Here is a 26,427-nt window from a genome sequence, read left to right on the forward strand (position 1 = left end):
ATCTCGTTAACCGAGCGTCTAAACAGGTCAAAACTTGCAAAATTCAAAATTCTCTAAAAACAAAACTACAAGTCCAAAACTTATAGAAAATACATTTTTGTAATCTGTGAGTCGATATCCTTCGCATACAATTCAATTGGAGTTGAAAAATTCATTTTTGAAGAAAATGACATTTCAAAATCTTTAAATCGTCATATCTCGTTAACCGAGCGTCTAAACAGGTCAAAACTTGCAAAATTAAAAATTCTCTAAAAACAAAACTACATGTCCAAAACTTATAGAAAATACATTTTTGTGATCTGTGAGTCGATATCCTTCGCATACAATTCAATTGGAGTTGAAAAATTCATTTTTGAAGAAAATGACATTTCAAAATCTTTAAATCGTCATATCTCGTTAACCGAGCGTCTAAACAGGTCAAAACTTGCAAAATTCAAAATTCTCTAAAAACAAAACTACATGTCCAAAACTTATAGAAAATACATTTTTGTGATCTGTGAGTCGATATCCTTCGCATACAATTCAATTGGAGTTGAAAAATTCATTTTTGAAGAAAATGACATTTCAAAATCTTTAAATCGTCATATCTCGTTAACCGAGCGTCTAAACAGGTCAAAACTTGCAAAATTCAAAATTCTCTAAAAACAAAACTACAAGTCCAAAACTTATAGAAAATACATTTTTGTGATCTGTGAGTCGATATCCTTCGCATACAATTCAATTGGAGTTGAAAAATTAATTTTTGAAGAAAATGACATTTCAAAATCTTTAAATCGTCATATCTCGTTAACCGAGCGTCTAAACAGGTCAAAACTTGCAAAATTCAAAATTCTCTAAAAACAAAACTACATGTCCAAAACTTATAGAAAATACATTTTTGTGATCTGTGAGTCGATATCCTTCGCATACAATTCAATTGGAGTTGAAAAATTCATTTTTGAAGAAAATGACATTTCAAAATCTTTAAATCGTCATATCTCGTTAACCGAGCGTCTAAACAGGTCAAAACTTGCAAAATTCAAAATTCTCTAAAAACAAAACTACATGTCCAAAACTTATAGAAAATACATTTTTGTGATCTGTGAGTCGATATCCTTCGCATACAATTCAATTGGAGTTGAAAAATTCATTTTTGAAGAAAATGACATTTCAAAATCTTTAAATCGTCATATCTCGTTAACCGAGCGTCTAAACAGGTCAAAACTTGCAAAATTCAAAATTCTCTAAAAACAAAACTACATGTCCAAAACTTATAGAAAATACATTTTTGTGATCTGTGAGTCGATATTTTTTTTTTTTTTTTTTTTTTTTTTTTTTGTGTAAATTCATTTTTTATTATTCATCAACTTAAAACTATCTTAAAGCTAGACAAAAATTCATAAAAACTAGCCTACTTATCAATTACTTACAACTAACTTACTGGCCCTATACGGGCACTCTAAGTTATACTTCATTTTTCTTAATTCTAATGCCTTTCGGCCTTATAACTATTTTAATACTAATATTTTAATGGTTTTTATTTTTACCAAGAAATAATTTAAAAAAAAACTTGGTATCATATCATTTTTTTTTTTTTTTTATTTTAAAACTTACAAACTAATTAAAACTACTTAAAACAACTTAAACTACTTAAAAAACTAGAACAGCCACAGCAAGCAATTTTTGATTTTTTTTGTATTTTTTTTTTTTTTTTTTTTTGTATTTTTTTTTGTTTTGTTTTTTTTTTTTTTTTTTTGTGCCACCCCGACTGTCCCTATTTAAAACTAAACACCTAAAACTATGTAAGACGGCCAAGGCATAAAAAACGACGACCACTTTTACCTATACATGAATACCATTACTAAGCCACCAAAACTGGTTCTCCTGCTTTACCCTATATCTTCGGTCCCGATCGGACACAGTCCTACTGAACCGAAGGCGCCCTTCTCCGCCTAGTGCGAGGATGTCTCTGTCATACAGCAGTCGCCTGTCCACGGTTCTTCGCCCGACGTGGTAGATTAGCGGAACTGCCAATCTATCCTGTACAAGCCCCCGACTATCTAAATAGAGGAATGCCTCAGGCGGAATATAGCCGCTTAAACACACACTCTTGAAGTATTCGTCGTTAGGGTAGTAAGCCCCAAAAATGTAGCTATTTGAAGAGGCCATCGCTCTTGAAACGTGGCCACGAACAAGCTTCAGCATAAAGTTATCAATTCTATTTATGTTGGCCCTATTGTATAAAACCTCATTGGAATAGTAATGCGTGTAATCAGATTCGGGTGTTCTGTGCAGACCAAGGCAACGTCTAAGACACTGCCTCTCAAACACCCGAAACTTTTCCATTTGAGATGGAGCAACGTTGAACCACACAGGGCATCCATAGACAATCATCGGCCGGATGAGGGCCATGTAGCAAATCACCTTAACCCTGGTGTCAAGCCGACTGCTATAAAACAGCCGTTTCGTCAGGGCAAAAGCTCCCCTAGCCCTGGCCAGAGCAGCATCCATATGTCTATTGAAATATAGATATTGATCTAGCCAGATGCCAAGGTACTTTACTACACTTTTACTCGGCAGTGGATGTCCGTGTGGTCCAGCGATCACCAGCTTCCGCCAGTTCCTTCGCGTATCCCCAGAGGCCCTAGCCAAGGGAGTCCTAAATAGAATCGTTTCTGATTTCTGAAAGTTAATTTTCAACTTCCAGTCATCACAATATCGCTGAATTTTGTCGAAGTCACGTTGCAAGAGAATTCTGATGACCTCAACTTTTGGAGCTGTTCTGTACGCAATTAGATCGTCGGCATACGCAATTGCCTGAGTTAGACTTCCTATCAGATCGCTCGTGTAAATACTAAAGAGAATCGGTGAGTTCACCGCTCCCTGTTGAAGACCATTTTTAATATTAAAAACTCCAGTAGAAGTTACATTGCCACTTTTGACAACAAACGTTCTACCATTGAGCATGTCATAAAGCATATATAAAAGTGGTTTGTTTATACCAAGTCTTGTTAATTTAAGATAGAGACCTTCTAACCAAACGGTGTCGAAAGCTTTTTCCAAATCAACAAGACAGGCACCCGTGCACTGTTTTTTAGATTTGTTCCACTGAATATCAGATACAAGTTTAGACGCGGCATGAATAGTGTCATGTCCTGCCTTAAACCCAAATTGATTATCCGGTATGATATTGTTGTCCTCAGCCCACTGAGACAGAGCCCTATTGATAACTTTTTCAAATACCTTGCTGATACTTGGAAGGAGACTTATCGACCGGAGATTTGCCGGATTGGAGTTGTCCTTTCCCTTTTTCGGTAGAGGATGTACCACTGCTGTTTTCCAACGCTTTGGATAATATGCATTATTCAGAGCGTTGTTGAACAGAGTGGCAAAAATGTCAATAGCTTCTTGCGGTAGATGTCGTAGTACAATATTGGATATACCATCGACTCCTGCTGACTTCTTTTTCTTTAATGAATCGAAGATGAGCTTGAGCTCTACCTTCGTAACTAACAGGGTGTTAGCCCCAGCATGCTCGGCGATGATGGCGTTTGCCAAGTGTTCTTCATTAAACCCGGTAAAACCGCGATTCTCAGATCGCCATTGCGTAATATCATTACGTAGGTAGAAGTGATGAAGGAGGGCCCTGTTTTCCAGGTCATGGTTCGGGTTAATGCTAGCATTTACCTTGTACACTTGCTGGAAGGCAGCACCCACCGCCTCCACTTTCTCTTGCGGGTCTTCGATTATAAAGAGGTCGTCGTCAAAGACGGCTTCCCCTGGATTTATGCCTGCAGTCAGGAGTACGTCTCTGTTTTCCACAGTTCTCTGGAGCTTAAGACACGGAAGCTCGTTTTGATCATTCCGTCTAAAAATCTTATTAATCTGCGGAAACATACTCGGGTCGCTAGAATTGACGGCCCGAATTTTTTTGTCCCAATACAAATTAATAGACAACCTATAATTTTCTTTGATCAACTGGTTGATGTTTTTGATCGACGACTTCAGTGTTCTAATCTCCAGATCGTGCGGGTCGGTAAATCGCCGGTATAAACGTTTAAGTCTTGTCAATAGTCCGCTTTTTTGTCTGTGGAGTGCGTCAATAGTCGCGCTTCGGTAAACGTTATTTTGGTCACGTTTTTTGTATTTAGGTATCGTTCTGTTCATCGTTTGTAAGATGGTATAGTCCATCTGTTGGAGATAACCATCGATCTCACTGTTCGACAGATTTCTGTCGTTTGGAGGGGCTATGTTGTTCGAACGGAGTTCTCTTGCTAAAGCGTTGGTGAAGCGTGGCCAGCGCATCTTACCGTAGTTGTAAGAATGCTCCGGTACATACTCCTCCAATTCCACAAGCTCGTTCGGAAGCTGTATTGCGGCTGCGAGTCCGCAGTGGTCGCTGTCGTACTCAATTGTACGCAGGCAGTTTCTTGGGTGTTGGCCCACAGCGTCTGTTATTGTCAGTCTTGAGTCTAGAAGCAATATATCCAGAAAAGAACCGCTTCTTGGAAACGATGGCCTTTCAGTAGCCAGCAGATCAACCCTATATTCAATATTGTTTTGACTCATCCAATTATACAGATGATTACCTCGCTGATTCTGTATTTGATTTCCCCAATCTTGGTGTTTGGCGTTCAAATCACCGGCCATGAGGATATAGTTTTCCTCCAAATTCAATCGTAGCACTTGAAAAAGTTTTTCGAGTTCTGCCGTAAAGTCAGCAGGCTGAGGTGCTTCTGGCGCATAAGCTGCGACTGCATACACCCGCTTTCCATGTTGGAGAGGAATGCATACAATGCACACCTCAAGCGATCGAAATTTTCGCACTTCACTATTGTATATTACCTTATAACTAATGCCTTTACGTATGAAGATTGCAACACCGCCCCCTTGAATGGAGTCGGGCCGGTCTCTTCTTACGATGTTGTAATTATTATTTGTCAGTTTATGTTTCTGGTTTAGCTTAGTTTCGCTAGCCATAAACACATCGGGACTTAGATCTTTCAACAATTGGAAAAGGTTAGCTCTACGTTCGACCCTAATCAGTGAATTTACATTCACAGCTAGGATCCTAAGGGGCCTGTCTGACAGCGCGCCCATTACGACCTAGGTTGCGTTAAGCTAGGCAGTTGAGAGTAGATATGATCTACCCTCACTGTCTGCTCCCTTATCTGGCTTTGAAGCCCTGTTAACTGTGCTTGAATGCTCAGTAACAAGGTCAAAACCTCTGATTCTGCCGCCGGTGCTTTAGGCACGGAGGCCTGTTGGGCAACCTTTGGTGGCTTTTGAGTCGCTTTCGGCATTGCTCTTTGCGCCATTTGGGCGAAAGAGATGCTCGGGTTGACGATAGGAGCACGCCCTTCTGGACGTTTTTCTACGACAGCCTGCTTCGCCGTTTTTTGTTGCTTCATTTGCTGAAACCTCGGACAGCCCCGATAATTAGCAGGGTGCCCGACGCTTCCGCAGACTGCGCATTTTAGCTGGGCCTTATCTTCGACCCGTTCCTCCCCGAGTTTGCACTCCCCCTTATTGTGGTTCTCTCCACACTTTACACAGCGCGACTGCATTTCGCAGTTAGCTGCGGCATGGCCGAACCTTTGGCAGCGCACGCATTGAAGCATGTCACCGCGCCTTTTTAATTTATCCCAAGTGACAACCTGGTAGTTGAGGACGGTGATATTCCTCAAACTATCCAGTTTGCTGTTGGGTGAGAGCTGCACTAAAAATATCGGCAGTTTCCTTTTCTCCCGTCTGGACAAAGCCGTTTGGAATTTCTTGACGCTGATGATCTCGAGATCACCACTCGCTTTGCGGCAGAGCTCATCATAGAGCGCCTGGGGTTCCGTGCAGGAATCTATGCCCTTTAGAAGGACCGTTTGGATTTTCTCCAATTTAGGGGTAAAACTGAAGTACTCAGTGGTGGCTTCTTTTAACAAAATTCTTATTTTTCTATGATTCTCCACTGTATTGCAGTGGATAGCATGTCTATTACTACTTATACTTAAAAGCTTTCGCCTATGGCCGACTTACATAATTTTATGGTGTCTTCTAGCTCCATTTTAAAAACATTTATAGGTGGCACATTCTCTTTCCTTATTTTGTTTGTCTGTGGCTGCTGCTGGTGTCCTCTCTGCTGCTGCTGCTCCTGGGCCTGCTGCTGATGAGTCCGCTCCTGCTGCTTGCTTCCACTAGGCTTGTCTGCCTCTGCAGCTTGTTGTTGTTGCTGTGTGTTTTGCTGTTTTGGTTGTTGTTGTTGTTGTTGTTGTTGCTGCTTTGGCAGTTTTTGTTGTTGTTTTTGCTGTGGCTGTTCTTGTTGCTGCTGTTGTTGTTGTCGCTGGGGTTGAGGGTCTTCTTTTTGCTGCAGTCGAAGATGCTCTTGTTGTTGTTTTTGTTCCGCTGCTTTGGCTGCGGCTTTCTTGTCGGCGAGCTCTTGTTTTTCTTTGGCTCTGCGCGCTTGTTGTTTTACTTTCATGAGCTGGATCAGGGGCGCAACTTCCTTTTTGAGGGCATCCATTTTCCTCTCAAATTCATCAATTTTGGTTTGGAGGGTCTGCTCCTCCTCTTCGTCTTCGTCTGATGACGGCTCTGACGATGTTAGACCAGGCAGATTGTTGCTGTCACCAGAAATGAAATGCCCTTCTCCCCCCTCGGACATGTAATTTACATCATCTTCCTGATGTGACTTCATCTGTTGATGGATTTTAGCTGCCGCTTGAACCTTCGCTGTACGCGCCGTTTCCTCCTCTTCAGCTGGCAGCTCAGCTGAAGGGTTTTCGGAACGACGCATCGGCAGGTTATTTTGGTTCGGCTTCCCAAAGTTGCCTCTCCTCTTATGCCCCATATCGGCTGTTGTTGCCGTTGGCCCACTTGCCGTTGGCTTGATTGCCGTTGATTGTTTTTTTTGTGCTGTAGCTGGGGCACCTTCCGATGTCCCCGCTATATCGCCCGATTTCATAAGCTTTAATTCAAGCGAATGATATTTATTTGTTTTTAAAAAAAAAACCTCCAAATAAACTTGGACCCAGCTGGGAATCGAACGCCGTTCCTTCAGCTCTCCGGTCCGACGTCACTACCACTGGGCTATTGATGACTTGAAAGCCTTACTGGCTAACTACGTACTTGTTAAATCCGAAACCGATTTAAAATTTACTATGAAAGTCGAATACGTCTACACTCTTTCACAGTACACGATCGACTGAATCGATCGTATCCTTCGCATACAATTCAATTGGAGTTGAAAAATTCATTTTTGAAGAAAATGACATTTCAAAATCTTTAAATCGTCATATCTCGTTAACCGAGCGTCTAAACAGGTCAAAACTTGCAAAATTCAAAATTCTCTAATAACAAAACTACATGTCCAAAACTTATAGAAAATACATTTTTGTGCTCTGTGAGTCGATATCCTTCGCATACAATTCAATTGGAGTTGAAAAATTCATTTTTGAAGAAAATGACATTTCAAAATCTTTAAATCGTCATATCTCGTTAACCGAGCGCCTAAACAGGTCAAAACTTGCAAAATTCAAAATTCTCTAAAAACAAAACTACATGTCCAAAACTTATAGAAAATACATTTTTGTGATCTGTGAGTCGATATCCTTCGCATACAATTCAATTGGAGTTGAAAAATTCATTTTTGAAGAAAATGACATTTCAAAATCTTTAAATCGTCATATCTCGTTAACCGAGCGTCTAAACAGGTCAAAACTTGCAAAATTCAAAATTCTCTAAAAACAAAACTACATGTCCAAAACTTATAGAAAATACATTTTTGTGATCTGTGAGTCGATATCCTTCGCATACAATTCAATTGGAGTTGAAAAATTCATTTTTGAAGAAATCTTTAAATCGTCATATCTCGTTAACCGAGCGTCTAAACAGGTCAAAACTTGCAAAATTCAAAATTCTCTAAAAACAAAACTACAAGTCCAAAACTTATAGAAAATACATTTTTGTGATCTGTGAGTCGATATCCTTCGCATACAATTCAATTGGAGTTGAAAAATTCATTTTTGAAGAAAATGACATTTCAAAATCTTTAAATCGTCATATCTCGTTAACCGAGCGTCTAAACAGGTCAAAACTTGCAAAATTCAAAATTCTCTAAAAACAAAACTACATGTCCAAAACTTATAGAAAATACATTTTTGTGATCTGTGAGTCGATATCCTTCGCATACAATTCAATTGGAGTTGAAAAATTCATTTTTGAAGAAAATGACATTTCAAAATCTTTAAATCGTCATATCTCGTTAACCGAGCGTCTAAACAGGTCAAAACTTGCAAAATTCAAAATTCTCTAAAAACAAAACTACATGTCCAAAACTTATAGAAAATACATTTTTGTGATCTGTGAGTCGATATCCTTCGCATACAATTCAATTGGAGTTGAAAAATTCATTTTTGAAGAAATCTTTAAATCGTCATATCTCGTTAACCGAGCGTCTAAACAGGTCAAAACTTGCAAAATTCAAAATTCTCTAAAAACAAAACTACAAGTCCAAAACTTATAGAAAATACATTTTTGTGATCTGTGAGTCGATATCCTTCGCATACAATTCAATTGGAGTTGAAAAATTCATTTTTGAAGAAAATGACATTTCAAAATCTTTAAATCGTCATATCTCGTTAACCGAGCGTCTAAACAGGTCAAAACTTGCAAAATTCAAAATTCTCTAAAAACAAAACTACATGTCCAAAACTTATAGAAAATACATTTTTGTGATCTGTGAGTCGATATCCTTCGCATACAATTCAATTGGAGTTGAAAAATTCATTTTTGAAGAAAATGACATTTCAAAATCTTTAAATCGTCATATCTCGTTAACCGAGCGTCTAAACAGGTCAAAACTTGCAAAATTCAAAATTCTCTAAAAACAAAACTACATGTCCAAAACTTATAGAAAATACATTTTTGTGCTCTGTGAGTCGATATCCTTCGCATACAATTCAATTGGAGTTGAAAAATTCATTTTTGAAGAAAATGACATTTCAAAATCTTTAAATCGTCATATCTCGTTAACCGAGCGTCTAAACAGGTCAAAACTTGCAAAATTCAAAATTCTCTAAAAACAAAACTACATGTCCAAAACTTATAGAAAATACATTTTTGTGATCTGTGAGTCGATATCCTTCGCATACAATTCAATTGGAGTTGAAAAATTCATTTTTGAAGAAAATGACATTTCAAAATCTTTAAATCGTCATATCTCGTTAACCGAAAAAACTACATGTCCAAAACTTATAGAAAATACATTTTTGTGATCTGTGAGTCGATATCCTTCGCATACAATTCAATTGGAGTTGAAAAATTCATTTTTGAAGAAAATGACATTTCAAAATCTGTGAGTCGATATCCTTCGCATACAATTCAATTGGAGTTGAAAAATTCATTTTTGAAGAAAATGACATTTCAAAATCTTTAAATCGTCATATCTCGTTAACCGAGCGTCTAAACAGGTCAAAACTTGCAAAATTCAAAATTCTCTAATAACAAAACTACAAGTCCAAAACTTATAGAAAATACATTTTTGTGCTCTGTGAGTCGATATCCTTCGCATACAATTCAATTGGAGTTGAAAAATTCATTTTTGAAGAAAATGACATTTCAAAATCTTTAAATCGTCATATCTCGTTAACCGAGCGTCTAAACAGGTCAAAACTTGCAAAATTCAAAATTCTCTAAAAACAAAACTACAAGTCCAAAACTTATAGAAAATACATTTTTGTGATCTGTGAGTCGATATCCTTCGCATACAATTCAATTGGAGTTGAAAAATTCATTTTTGAAGAAAATGACATTTCAAAATCTTTAAATCGTCATATCTCGTTAACCGAGCGTCTAAACAGGTCAAAACTTGCAAAATTCAAAATTCTCTAAAAACAAAACTACAAGTCCAAAACTTATAGAAAATACATTTTTGTGATCTGTGAAAAAACTACATGTCCAAAACTTATAGAAAATACATTTTTGTGATCTGTGAGTCGATATCGTTCGCATACAATTCAATTGGAGTTGAAAAATTCATTTTTGAAGAAAATGACATTTCAAAATCTTTAAATCGTCATATCTCGTTAACCGAGCGTCTAAACAGGTCAAAACTTGCAAAATTCAAAATTCTCTAATAACAAAACTACATGTCCAAAACTTATAGAAAATACATTTTTGTGCTCTGTGAGTCGATATCCTTCGCATACAATTCAATTTGAGTTGAAAAATTCATTTTTGAAGAAAATGACATTTCAAAATCTTTAAATCGTCATATCTCGTTAACCGAGCGTCTAAACAGGTCAAAACTTGCAAAATTCAAAATTCTCTAATAACAAAACTACATGTCCAAAACTTATAGAAAATACATTTTTGTGCTCTGTGAGTCGATATCCTTCGCATACAATTCAATTGGAATTGAAAAATTCATTTTTGAAGAAAATGACATTTCAAAATCTTTAAATCGTCATATCTCGTTAACCGAGCGTCTAAACAGGTCAAAACTTGCAAAATTCAAAATTCTCTAATAACAAAACTACATGTCCAAAACTTATAGAAAATACATTTTTGTGATCTGTGAGTCGATATCCTTCGCATACAATTCAATTGGAGTTGAAAAATTCATTTTTGAAGAAAATGACATTTCAAAATCTTTAAATCGTCATATCTCGTTAACCGAGCGTCTAAACAGGTCAAAACTTGCAAAATTCAAAATTCTCTAAAAACAAAACTACAAGTCCAAAACTTATAGAAAATACATTTTTGTGATCTGTGAGTCGATATCCTTCGCATACAATTCAATTGGAGTTGAAAAATTCATTTTTGAAGAAAATGACATTTCAAAATCTTTAAATCGTCATATCTCGTTAACCGAAAAAACTACATGTCCAAAACTTATAGAAAATACATTTTTGTGCTCTGTGAGTCGATATCCTTCGCATACAATTCAATTGGAGTTGAAAAATTCATTTTTGAAGAAAATGACATTTCAAAATCTTTAAATCGTCATATCTCGTTAACCGAGCGTCTAAACAGGTCAAAACTTGCAAAATTCAAAATTCTCTAAAAACAAAACTACAAGTCCAAAACTTATAGAAAATACATTTTTGTGATCTGTGAGTCGATATCCTTCGCATACAATTCAATTGGAGTTGAAAAATTCATTTTTGAAGAAAATGACATTTCAAAATCTTTAAATCGTCATATCTCCTTAACCGAGCGTCTAAACAGGTCAAAACTTGCAAAATTCAAAATTCTCTAAAAACAAAACTACAAGTCCAAAACTTATAGAAAATACATTTTTGTGCTCTGTGAGTCGATATCCTTCGCATACAATTCAATTGGAGTTGAAAAATTCATTTTTGAAGAAAATGACATTTCAAAATCTTTAAATCGTCATATCTCGTTAACCGAGCGTCTAAACAGGTCAAAACTTGCAAAATTCAAAATTCTCTAATAACAAAACTACATGTCCAAAACTTATAGAAAATACATTTTTGTGATCTGTGAGTCGATATCCTTCGCATACAATTCAATTGGAGTTGAAAAATTCATTTTTGAAGAAAATGACATTTCAAAATCTTTAAATCGTCATATCTCGTTAACCGAGCGTCTAAACAGGTCAAAACTTGCAAAATTCAAAATTCTCTAAAAACAAAACTACAAGTCCAAAATACATTTTTGTGATCTGTGAGTCGATATCCTTCGCATACAATTCAATTGGAGTTGAAAAATTCATTTTTGAAGAAAATGACATTTCAAAATCTTTAAATCGTCATATCTCCTTAACCGAGCGTCTAAACAGGTCAAAACTTGCAAAATTCAAAATTCTCTAAAAACAAAACTACAAGTCCAAAACTTATAGAAAATACATTTTTGTGCTCTGTGAGTCGATATCCTTCGCATACAATTCAATTGGAGTTGAAAAATTCATTTTTGAAGAAAATGACATTTCAAAATCTTTAAATCGTCATATCTCGTTAACCGAGCGTCTAAACAGGTCAAAACTTGCAAAATTCAAAATTCTCTAAAAACAAAACTACAAGTCCAAAACTTATAGAAAATACATTTTTGTGCTCTGTGAGTCGATATCCTTTGCATACAATTCAATTGGAGTTGAAAAATTAATTTTGGAAGAAAATGACATTTCAAAATCTTTAAATCGTTGTCGTGTTAGACATTAATCTATTATGTCTCACACTAACCATAACCCTCCACAATAATTTAATTCATAAATTCAAGGGCACCAAGAGTAATTCGCTTTGTAAACAAAACAAACGAATTACTCAAATTAATTGGGCCAATAATAATTGTAAACACCTGGCCAATGATTCAACTTCAATAATAAGTTGAAGCGACGGCAGGTCGACGATCCGGTGACAAAACATACTGGATCGTCACAATTAAAATAAACGAAAGAAAATTGCTGATGGGTCATATTGGTTATTGAGTGTTGATGGCTCAAATTGCGTCACCAAGAAATTGAGGATGACGCAAAGTAAAGTAGAAGAAATTAAGTAGGTATAATTTTGAAATAGGTTAATAAACAATAAACAAAGAATTGCCCAAAATTGCATTGTATGCAATATTAAGTTTGTAACTGGGTAATTCTTTGTATGTCAATTTAATTAATAATAAAATAAAGTATTACCCAAGATTGCGATGTAAGCAATCTTAGTTTTGTAATTGGGTAATACTTTATATCGTAAACTTTAGTCTTATAAGTATTAGTGTGTAATGTTAAAATTAAATAGTATAAATAATGTAGAATTAGTTAAGAAATAGGACAGTCAACCTTATACACCAATAGAGGAACCTCTGGCCGACTACACAGGGAGAAACAAATATCGATACAAAAATAAATGTAAGAACTAATTCAAACAAAGTAATTAATCTTTTTTATTATTCTTTTTCAGGAAGTGGGCCTTAGTTGCCTCGAACTTAACTGGCCACCAGTGTGCCAAAAAGCTGGACAGTAGGGAAGAATTAGGGAATTAGGGAAATTGTTGAATAAGGGAGAGGAACCCATTTGTCGGGTTCATATCCCCTGCCTTTACGGCAAACCTCTCAATTTTACCTTCGTTACGTATGAAAGATTACGTAACAAGAAATGGCGCAGCCGGTAGGATGGTATGGCGTTTGGAGACTAAAAATTGCCTTAAAAACTGAAGCACTCTCCAGCTTCAACTTACCATCCATCGAATCTATTTTTTCCAATATTCCATGGTAAACAAAGTTCAAGTTCAAATTCTTTTAACAAAAAAAAAAGATTTTTTCTATTTTCATGAGAAAGTCTTCTTTAGTTCAAACCGAACCAATATAAATTCATATGAGCATTATTTAGTGGTGCAAAACCACAATTTCAAAAATCCAAATAGTTAAGTGATTTTAAAGTGAACACCAAAACAAAAAAAAAAAAAAAAAAAAAAAAAAAATAATAATAAAAAAAAAAAAAAAAAAAAAAAAAAAAAAAAAATATATGTAATAATAATAATAATATGCATCCCCATACAGATAATGGAAGGCAAAAATCTACAAATTACAAACCACATCGAGAAAGACCCCAAAGCAGGACCGAAGCCAATCACATTGGAGGAGTATAGAAGGAGACACTCCAAGAAAGAGGAATTGCCTAAACCAAAAAACAATCCTCCCCAGTCCCCATTCGGAGGATTTGAAAACAAAAAGAAAAGAGGAGGACACCAGGTCTGGGTACGGCAAGAATTAGGGAGGCTGTATCAACAAGCAGGACTGTGCAGAGGCGAAGAGAAGAGGCGTCTACTAAACCAAGCGAAGACATTAAAACACCAAGAATTCCTTAAGAGAAGGGAAAAGGCCGAAAAAAGGAACCTACCTTCATTTTAAATTATTTATAAAAATTTCTAATGTTATATATAAAAAAAAAAATAATAAAATAAATAATGATTTAAAAAAAAAAACAACTTTTTATTGATAAAATTGTAGTCGTGGGTATAATTATTCTGATAAATTTTTCTGGATTTGGTCTATTTTTTACAAGTGTGCGGTTTATCATTTTCGAATGATTTCATTCTACTTTTATTTTTAGTCTTTTTCAATTGTCTATTTATATCTAATTGAGAATTCAATCTGTTCGTATAAATTTTCGTTTTATGGCTGGACAGTCTAGTTTAGACATAGAAAGAATTCTTGATTTAAATAAACAATTAGAAAAAGAAAGAGATGAGCAAACACAGGAGATAACAAGCTTCAACACTACACTACTAGCTGAATTAAAATCACTAGTTGGTAGAGAAGTTTATGAGTTAAATTTTAACTCACTCAGTGTACAGTGGGGTCAATTCACTAGACTTGAAACCACTGATGCCATCCTAAATATATATATAGAAGCAGTAAAAAATAGACAAAAAGAAAGGGAAAACCAAATCCTCGAGCTGAAAAAAGAAATATTTAATCTTAATAAAAAAAGAACCAAATACAAGATTAACCAGCAAGAGGCGGAAAACGTAAATAAACAAGCCGAAGAAACAATTTCTGGGCTGGAAAAACAAATTTCCCTTCTGGAACAACAGGAAAAGGGAAAACAACTCAAACTAAAAGAGATAAAAGATAAAGAAATAAAATTTAATCTCGAAGCTGACAAATTAAGAAGTCGTGAAGCACTTCACATAAATCAAATTGAATTTCTCAAAAGTGAACTTAAAAAATTAAAAAGCTCACTGAGTATCAATTTGGAAGATAAGACACAGCTACAACCAATTCAAGATAATCCAGAAAAATTTACCAAATCAGAACAAATCAAAGTACTCAAAATGTCATTAGGTTTTGAAAAATTGTTGAAACTAGCACAAAGTATCCCCGAATTTGCTGGAGGTACAGACGCTAGGGTGGCTCAAAAATTACAAACATTCCTAACATGTATCCGTCCCATAAAAAATCATATCCCAAAAGAAGATGAAAAAACATTCATACAAATTCTTATTACCAAGTTACGAGAGGACGCTCTTGACCTGGTCGTAACTTCAAACCCAACTACCTTCACGGAATTTGAAGAAGCTCTAAATAGGACATATTTACCTATTGAAGATTATAATGACTTGGTGAATTGTTTAATCACCAGTCGCCAAAGTCCATTCGAGACATTAAACACTTTTGTAGGTAGACTTCGACACTCTCTAACGCAATGTCGAGAGGCAGCAGAACTCAAATACGGTGACAAGGCGGACATTGTAAAGAACCAGTTGGAAGATTTTGCTAAATCAGCCCTTGCTTCCGGGATCTCTAACAAACAATTGGGCCAATATTTGTTCACTTTAGGAAAACAATCCTTAGAAGAATTAATTAGAACCGCGTTTACCATGGAAAAACACGTTCAGAGAGTAGAAACAATACCACTCTCACAAATATCGTGTAATCACACAACAACCACTAACCCACAAGTATCCCAACCCGAAACTATCAACAGATATGCTGGAATAATTTGCAGCTTCTGTGATGTTAAAGGTCATACTTATAGTGAATGCTTGAAACGACTTAATCCACCACTTTGCCCATTATGTAAAAATTATGGCCACGAAGCAGAAACATGTAATAAAAACTCTAATTCATACCGGGGAAATAACCAATCATTTAATAGGAATCATTTTCAAAATGCTTTCGGAAACAACAATTTCCAAAATAATTATAATAGAAATAACCTTTCTCAGACTAGAAATATTCCTCAAAGTAATTATAACAACAAACCTAATACACATCAAGCTCAAAATAATTATAGTAATAGATCTCCGGCATATCAAGCTCAGAGAAACAACCCTCAAACTTCTTATAATAATAGAACTCAAGTATATCAACCTCAGAGAAACAACCCTCAAGATAATTATAACAACAGATCTCAGGTATATCAACCTCCGGATCAAAACAGACCCAACCCATTCAGGGTAGGAAATAATAATGAAAAAAGGGTATTCCACATGGACACATTCTGTGATTTTTGTGGGAGAAACAACCACACTATCAGTGAATGCTCTTTCAGAAATAAGTGGGAAAATACCCAGTCGGGAAACGCCCATTAGTCGACCAAAAGCTCCCAGGGTCGACTCTAATTAAAAATAAGAAAAATATAGGGCAAGCTGAATTAAAAACATTAAAAACAAGAAAATCTGAATCTATTAAGGACTCAGAATATTTTAATACATCTAAAAAAGTAAAACTTCCATCCGTAGAAATTGGGATAGGAATTGGTAGAACTAAGAAACTACGTCTATTAGTAGACACTGGTTCAGAGGTAAGTCTTCTTAAAAAGGGGGCATTAAGTAATAAAGCTTTTATAGACACTAAAAAGAAGTTAACCATCAACACACCTTGTGGTTTCTGCTATACGCTAGGAGAATGCAAAGGAACAATTGAAATACCAACATTGCCAACCTGTGAGTTTCAAGTTATAGAAAATGACCTAACCGTCCCAGGTGATGGAATTTTAGGGTATAATTTTCTGGGCAAATACTGTAACGTAGATGGTCCAAATAAATTATTAACATTTTCAAAAATATACAAAAGTACTGCAGGAGGACAGGTAGATGAGGTATACAGTATCCCATTGCTAGAATCCGATGTATTCGAAGAGAATGGATTGGCTATTCCACATAATGGAAGCTGTTTTTCAAGGGGTCACTCGCATGTGAATAACTCAAATAAAACAAACCAGTTTCGGCAGAAAATTCGTAACCAAAAAGTAGAAGGTAATCAAGAAAAAACCTCACGAAATTCTGGAAATAACCTCAAAGATGAATGTAATTTGCGGCGCGATAATGCGACCGGCCTAGACAATGACTCAGAAAGATTATTTCCAGAAAATTCTAATTCTTTGAACATAACTAATTTGCAATTATCCAAGTCAAAAGACCCACCTCGCAAAGTGGAACAAAAAGATATTGGGCAAAAACAAGTTATGACTGAAGAAAATGCTAAGCTTAAAGAACCTCTAACGAGTCGACTCTCTGATAAGTTTAAAAAGCATAATTTCAGACAAAGAAAGAGGAATAAGAAACCTTCAAGAAATAAGAATAAATTCGAAAAAACAGAAGAAGAATTCAAACTTTTCAGAAATATAGATATAACAGATTGTAGAAACGAAGGTACTGCACATACAGACCAAAATTTAGATAAAAAAATGAAACAAAATACACTGCAAACAGCGGAAAAAGAAAAAAGAAATGGTTTTTACCGACAAACAAATGATATTATAACACAAGTAAAAGAAGAAGAAGTAGAAGATGAAAATTTAGTTCAATTAACACAACCTCAAGGGTTAGGAAAAACAAAATTACAAGAAATATATAAATTAATAATAACATTATCATATACAATTTTACATACAATTATATTAATAAGCACACCCATCCAGACAAAGGTTATAACATTATTATATATCATTATAAATAGACTAATATTAGTAAACACATTTCTCCAGACTAAAGTAGGTAAACAGAATCTACCACGTGAAAATGGCGACACATATAAAGAAAATATTAGTTTAACTTTGAAAAAGGAAATAAGAATTCCTCCCAGATCAAAAAAGATAATAGAATTACCAATACAAAATGAAGAAGCAATGATTTGTTTAGGAAAAGAAATAGAAGATGGAGTATTTTTAGGAAATTGTTTAGTTAAACATAACAAAAATAGTATATTAGTTCCAATAATAAATACAAAACAACATAAAATTAAAATACATAATATTGATTTAGAGTTAGTTCCTTTAAAAAATTATAATATAATAAATCTTGATAGGAATTTTACAGATACAAACCACGTATCATGTTATTACACAAAAACGTCAACAATTAATGAACAAAAAAGAGTAATAGAACTTAAACAGAGTTTAAATAAAGAAAAAACTTTAAATAATGAAGAAAAAAAGGCCATATTAGATCTTTGTGCACAGTACAATGACATATTCCATTTACCAGGAGACAGATTGACTCACACAAATACAATGACACATGAAATACCAATAAAACAAGATCAGGCCCCAATAAATACAAAAATGTATAGACTACCTGAAAAACAAAGAGGTATTATAAATGAACAACTTGCTGAAATGTTGGAAAACGATATAGTTCAACCAAGCAAAAGTCCTTGGAACTCACCACTTTTAGTAGTACCTAAAAAGGCGGGTCCAGACGGTGAAGCACGATGGAGAGTTGTTGTTGACTTTAGGAAACTTAACGATTGTACAATAGGGGACGCTTTCCCACTACCGCGAATAGAGGACATACTCGACCAACTAGGACATGCTAGATATTTCACTACACTGGATCTTGCAAGTGGTTATCACCAAGTACTTGTTCATCCAGAAGATAGGGAAAAAACTGCTTTCAGTACAGCGTATGGACACTATGAATTCAAACGAATGCCATTTGGACTCAAAGGAGCCCCGGCGACTTTCCAACGACTCATGAACTATATACTAACTGGACTACAAGGTTTAGAATGTTTTGTATACCTGGACGACATAGTCGTTTATGGCAAAAATATAGAAGATCACAATACAAAATTGAGATTAATTTTTGACAGGTTGCGGGAACACAATTTAAAACTAAATGTAGAAAAATGTCAATTCCTCCGTCGAGAAGTTGTATATTTGGGACATAAGTGTTCCGCAGAAGGGGCACAGCCCGACCCCAGCAAAACAAGTTGTGTACAAAATTTCCCGGTACCCCGAACCGTTAGACAAACACAATCTTTCCTTGGTTTAGCCAACTACTACAGAAAATTCATTCCAGGTTTTTCAAAAATAGCACGACCACTTTCTAACTTAACGCGAAAAGATGTAAAATTTAAGTGGACAGACAAATGTCAGGAAGCATTCCAAAAACTTAAAGACTTATTAGTATCACCCCCTCTCCTAATTTATCCCGATTTTGAAAAAGATTTTATTCTAACTACTGATGCTAGCGATGAAGCCATTGGAGCAATACTCTCACAAGGAGAAGTAGGGAAAGATAAGCCTATTGCATATGCTAGCCGAAGTTTAGACAAGACAGAACGAAAGTATTCAACTATAGAAAAGGAAATGCTTGCTATAGTTTGGGCAACGAAAAATTTTAGATGTTACCTGTTAGGTAGAAAATTCGTTGTGTATACAGACCATCAACCACTGACCGGTATTTTTAGGGTAAGGGACCCCACATCTAGACTTATCAGATTACACCACAAATTATTAGAATATAGTGAATGTACTTTAAAATATAAAGCAGGAAAAACTAACATTAATGCTGACGCACTCAGTAGAATACCAGCAAATACGTCTGACAATAAAGACACAATGGACGAGAAAACTTGTTTGGCTGTCACAAGAGCTCAGAAAGCTTTACTAAATACAGATACAGAAGATAAAAACAAGGACGGAACTGACTTGGATACTAACATAGATGACGATGCCAATTCTCAAAATGAGAAACAAATTATTCAATCAACCGAACCTAACAAAAATAAAGATATCACAAATACCAGAGAAAAAATAGACAATCACGAAGAAAAAATGACAATACTTAGAGATTATCACGATTCACCCTTTGGCGGACATCAAGGTGTTATTAATACATACAATAGAATCCGAAAGAAATACGTTTGGCCAAAAATGTTTAAAGACATTTCAAAATATATTAAACGATGCCCAAAGTGTCAGAAAATGAAAGTGAGCCCAGTGGCAAAAATGCCAATGGTAATAACGGATACTTGTGAAGTACCATTCGATAAGGTTTATTTAGACGTAGTAGGACCCCTTCAAGATTCACATTTAGGAAATAAGTATATATTAACTTTTCAAGACAACCTAACTAAATTCGTAGATTTTTATGCAATACCCAATCAAGAGGCAGAAACAATTGCCCATATATTTTATGAACAAATTATAACTAGGTATAGAATACCAAAGAAATTGGTAACAGATCAAGGAACCAATTTTTTAAGTAAATTATTTAAACAAGTATGTAAGCTTTTAAAAATAGAAAAATTACAAACAACAGCTTACCACCCTCAATCAAACGGTGCACTTGAAAGAGCTCATAGACCTCTTGTAGAATATTTAAGAACAATTTGTGATGAAAATCCAAGATCTTGGGACCAGTACCTAAGAACAGCAGCTTTTGTGTATAATAATAGTGTTCACGAAGGAACGAAATTTACTCCTATGGACTGTCTCTTTGGGTTTACCGCTGATATACCATCAAATCTAAAGCGAGACCCAGAACCAGTTTATGACAATGAAAATTATTACTTCATTCTAAGACATAAACTCCAAAAAACATACACAATTGCACGAAGAAACCTGATCAATAGTAAAAAGAACTCAAAAATTTATTATGATCAGGGCATAAAAATTAAAACATACCATATTGGAGACAAGGTATTAGTAAAAAATGAAAATAGACAACACAAACTGTCTGAAATATGGAAAGGTCCATACATAATAGTAGGAATACTTAGTCCTACAAATAGTGTAATTCTCATTAAAAAGAAACGAGTTAATATACACAACAACCGTCTTAAACATTACTACGACGAAAGAGAACAATAAATATTATTCTTTCACTCTATATTTTTAAGTATACTCGTAAAAATATATATTTAACATAGGAAATTTATATATCAATAGAATAAAGAATAAATCTGAAATAATTAACCCATTTCAAACAAAATAAAACCACATAGATAATAATTAGTATTTAACAAAAATATTTAGAAACTAGTGAAGATAGTTACCCAAAATTTTTTTAATTTTTTTTAACAGATCGTAAGTATGAGGAATATAATTATCTGTTGGGTAATGACATTACTCATGGCATCTTATAAAAATGTTTTAGTCGGTACAACCGAAACATACAAGACACAAACACTTAATAACACGGGGATAGTTTTCGAAAATATAGGAAAAGCAATGTTATACCATGATACATGGAACATATTGACACAAATAAAAATATCAGACACAGAAAAATATACGTCTATTATCAACCAAGCAGAAAAAACTTGGTCAACAGTTTGTGAATCTTTTAGAAAAAACAGTATTTGTGACAGTCAAACTACAATACTAAATCACATTATTACAACAATCCGCCAACACACAAATATCATAAGAGAGTTATTAACCCCACACCGTTCAAGAAGATCATTGTTCGATGGAATAGGAAATGGACTACATTATTTATTTGGCATCATGGATAACCAAGATGGAAACACATTATATAGTAGGATTGAAGAATTAGGGAACGACGCAAAAGCTTTAAATGAATTACAAAAGAAACAAATTACGGTGATGAAATCATCATTAGAAAATATTCAACAACCCCTTGAAATTTTGGAAAATAATCAGAAGAACATTACAGAAACTATTAATTATTTATTAAAAATTGATAACGCTATTAACCAAAATCAAAAATTGCAAGACATTTTAGCCACCGTTACCTTACAAATTCTAGAAGTTCAAAGAAGACAACAAACTATGTTGGAAGTAGTAAACTCTCTAAATCAAAACCAACTACACCCACTTCTTTTGACCCCCTCAAAATTACTAGAGATATATATAAAAAATTGCCCAAAACCCACAGTAAACGATAGGGAAATGCTTATGAATATGTTAATGAAAGTATTAACGGTAAAAACACACCCTATGAATGGTATATTGGTAATCCGAATAATACTCCCAATTTTCAATCTAGATCCATTTGAACTCCAACAGATTCATCTGTTTCCAATCCATCACCAGAACAAAATATCAACTATCCTGGACATCCAGGAAGATTTCTTGGCAAAGAACACACGAATACAACAATTCGTACCAATGACAAGAAGAGAATATGATATTCTTCAAAAAATAACCTTAGAAATCAATAGTACATGGTACGTGGGACCACTTACCACATCAGTAAGAAAAGGAACACATACGAACGTTTGTTCCATATCCCTTATATTTAATCCATACAATGAAAAGAGCGCATGTAAATGTTTGGTTCAGCCATTTGAACAAAACTATCTGGTTAAACTCACCCAAAAAAATACATGGTTGTATTCTTTTCCCAAATCAACTAGGGTAGAAATACAATGTTCAGGAGAATGGCAGGGCTCAAACTTAAATGGAACAGGAATAATTTCATTAGTTCAACCATGTGTTTTTCAAATTGATAATCAACATATATATTATGAAGACGCTGATCATACCACTTTGACAATTGATCAACCAATAGTCACACTAGCTGAACCATTATTGGATGACTTAAGGATAAACCTATTTAGTAGAAAAGAACTAGACACCAATACAGTATTGATTTTAAAAAATATTGGAGCAAACGACAAAATTAAAGAAAATTCATATGCCATGTCTGACTTGGAAAAACACATACTAGAATTTGATACAAAGCAAAAGGAAAGGGTAAAACACAAAATAACCTCATTAACATCAATATCATTCAGCACTTTAACCATACTGTGCATCCTCGGGATGATACTGAGAAAAATATGTAACAGAAAAAATTTTTTTAAAAAACGCATACCCAAATACGAAAAACCTTTACCTAAAATTTCTAATCCCATAATCCATCAAACCATACACTCTTTACATCCAGAACCTAGACTAGATACAAAACAAGAAGAAGAAATAAAAATAACCTTAAAACCCCCGGTTAAAAACCCACAAATACCAATACCACCACCCTTACCAAAAATAACGCCAAATAACCCCAATGTAGCTAACATATCAACATTACCAACAAATAACATACAAAAATCTTTACGCCGTCCGAGAAGATTACAAATATACTAATAGGTAATATAATTCCTTTACAGATTAACCAAAATATAAAAAAAAAAAAAAAAAAAAATACCAATAATGCAATCAATCAAAGTAAATAACATCCAAATGCACCACTATCTGTACAACCTCCAAAATAGAAGATCAGAAACCAGATCTGATACCGAACGTACAACGTTAAATTTACAATCCATTGCAAACGACATTTTAGAAAGAAAGGACAATGAAAAAATGAAACAATGGAGCGAACATAATAACATGTTCGAAAAGGAAATATTATTTATTCCCATCGAAATAGTGGGTTTTCATTGGTCATTAATAGTTGTAAACAATAAGCAAAGATCTATAAAATACTACAACACGTTGGGAATATCAGGTCTGGAAGCTATGGCTTCCGTTAAGGAGTTTGTACAGAACGAGTGGCAAAAAAGACATAAGACAAAGAAAACACCAGAATATTATGAAAAAAACGTAGTAGTCCCCAAAAACTTAATGGGATTAGACAAAGGGGAGGTGACGTGTATGGTGGCCCACCAAATAGCCAAAAATAGAGACCTTTTTTCGGCGGGAAAATACATGGAAAAATTCAAGGAAACCTTAAAGATGGAAATAAAAAACTACCCCGAATTAAGGTACATACCACCACCCCAAACGCACCATTAAGCCAAATATAAAAAAAAAAAAAAAATAGAAGAAGATACCAAAAGAAAAAATAATATAATACAATGAAATAAAAACAAAAAAAAAAATTACTACATAGTTTTGAAAAAAAAAAAAAAAAAAAAAAAAAAAAAAAAAAAAAAAAAAATATCGAAAGAAAAAATAATAATAATAAAAAAAAAAAAAAAAAAAAAAAAAAAAAAAATTTATTATAAAAAATATATATAAATAAAAGATAGCCCCAAAAACAGAATTAAAAAAAAAAAAAAAAAAAAAAAAATAATAAAAAAAAAAAAAAAAAAAAAAAGATGGGAGAGAAAGAGCCCCAAACACAATTACAATAAATAAAAATTTAAATAAATAAATAAAAGATGGGAGATAAAGAGCCCCAAACACAATTACAAAAAAAAAAAAAAAAAAAAAAAAAAAATAAATTAATTAATAAATAAAAGAGGGAGATAGAGAGCCCCAAATTCACACTAACACACATACACAAAAAACACCAACACTACACACACATACACTAAAATAAAACAAACAAAATAGGCACCCCACACAGGACTAAAAACTGATGGAAGACAGAACTAACCCACCGGACCAATACTAGTGGAAGATAGGCTAACCCACAGGACTAAAACCAAACAGGAACGCAGCTATTATTTGGATTAAGTTAAGATAAACAAAAAAAAAAAATAGAGAAAAAATTATATATATACATAATCAATAGGTATAATACGTTAAAATGTGTTAGAAGTAAAAAAAAAAAAAAAAAAAAAAAAAATAAATAAATAGATAAAGAATCTGTAAATCATGAAATATTTAGTAATCAATTTTCCACATAATAACAAAGATAATTTTAGAATTCAATAATTGTAAATACTTAAACAATACCATTTTAATACATCAAAAAAAAAAAAAAAAAAAAAACATGTAAAATCAAAATACCTATTTAATTTACTTTGCCTACTGTTTAATCACTAAAAATATCCGCTCAATGACCAAAGGAAGCAACCCACTCAGCAATTTTTGTCTCTTCTAAACAAAAAATGCAATTTTCTTAAAGGGGGGAGGTGTCGTGTTAGACATTAATCTATTATGTCTCACACTAACCATAACCCTCCACAATAATTTAATTCATAAATTCAAGGGCACCAAGAGTAATTCGCTTTGTAAACAAAACAAACGAATTACTCAAATTAATTGGGCCAATAATAATTGTAAACACCTGGCCAATGATTCAACTTCAATAATAAGTTGAAGCGACGGCAGGTCGACGATCCGGTGACAAAACATACTGGATCGTCACAATTAAAATAAACGAAAGAAAATTGCTGATGGGTCATATTGGTTATTGAGTGTTGATGGCTCAAATTGCGTCACCAAGAAATTGAGGATGACGCAAAGTAAAGTAGAAGAAATTAAGTAGGTATAATTTTGAAATAGGTTAATAAACAATAAACAAAGAATTGCCCAAAATTGCATTGTATGCAATATTAAGTTTGTAACTGGGTAATTCTTTGTATGTCAATTTAATTAATAATAAAATAAAGTATTACCCAAGATTGCGATGTAAGCAATCTTAGTTTTGTAATTGGGTAATACTTTATATCGTAAACTTTAGTCTTATAAGTATTAGTGTGTAATGTTAAAATTAAATAGTATAAATAATGTAGAATTAGTTAAGAAATAGGACAGTCAACCTTATACACCAATAGAGGAACCTCTGGCCGACTACACAGGGAGAAACAAATATCGATACAAAAATAAATGTAAGAACTAATTCAAACAAAGTAATTAATCTTTTTTATTATTCTTTTTCAGGAAGTGGGCCTTAGTTGCCTCGAACTTAACTGGCCACCAGTGTGCCAAAAAGCTGGACAGTAGGGAAGAATTAGGGAATTAGGGAAATTGTTGAATAAGGGAGAGGAACCCATTTGTCGGGTTCATATCCCCTGCCTTTACGGCAAACCTCTCAATTTTACCTTCGTTACGTATGAAAGATTACGTAACAAGAAATGGCGCAGCCGGTAGGATGGTATGGCGTTTGGAGACTAAAAATTGCCTTAAAAACTGAAGCACTCTCCAGCTTCAACTTACCATCCATCGAATCTATTTTTTCCAATATTCCATGGTAAACAAAGTTCAAGTTCAAATTCTTTTAACAAAAAAAAAAGATTTTTTCTATTTTCATGAGAAAGTCTTCTTTAGTTCAAACCGAACCAATATAAATTCATATGAGCATTATTTAGTGGTGCAAAACCACAATTTCAAAAATCCAAATAGTTAAGTGATTTTAAAGTGAACACCAAAACAAAAAAAAAAAAAAAAAAAAAAAAAAAAAAAAAAAAAAAAAAAAAAAAAAAAAAAAATATATGTAATAATAATAATAATATGCATCCCCATACAGATAATGGAAGGCAAAAATCTACAAATTACAAACCACATCGAGAAAGACCCCAAAGCAGGACCGAAGCCAATCACATTGGAGGAGTATAGAAGGAGACACTCCAAGAAAGAGGAATTGCCTAAACCAAAAAACAATCCTCCCCAGTCCCCATTCGGAGGATTTGAAAACAAAAAGAAAAGAGGAGGACACCAGGTCTGGGTACGGCAAGAATTAGGGAGGCTGTATCAACAAGCAGGACTGTGCAGAGGCGAAGAGAAGAGGCGTCTACTAAACCAAGCGAAGACATTAAAACACCAAGAATTCCTTAAGAGAAGGGAAAAGGCCGAAAAAAGGAACCTACCTTCATTTTAAATTATTTATAAAAATTTCTAATGTTATATATAAAAAAAAAAATAATAAAATAAATAATGATTTAAAAAAAAAAACAACTTTTTATTGATAAAATTGTAGTCGTGGGTATAATTATTCTGATAAATTTTTCTGGATTTGGTCTATTTTTTACAAGTGTGCGGTTTATCATTTTCGAATGATTTCATTCTACTTTTATTTTTAGTCTTTTTCAATTGTCTATTTATATCTAATTGAGAATTCAATCTGTTCGTAT

Source organism: Episyrphus balteatus, chromosome 2, assembly GCF_945859705.1.
Source record: "Episyrphus balteatus chromosome 2, idEpiBalt1.1, whole genome shotgun sequence".
NCBI lineage: Eukaryota > Metazoa > Arthropoda > Insecta > Diptera > Syrphidae > Episyrphus > Episyrphus balteatus.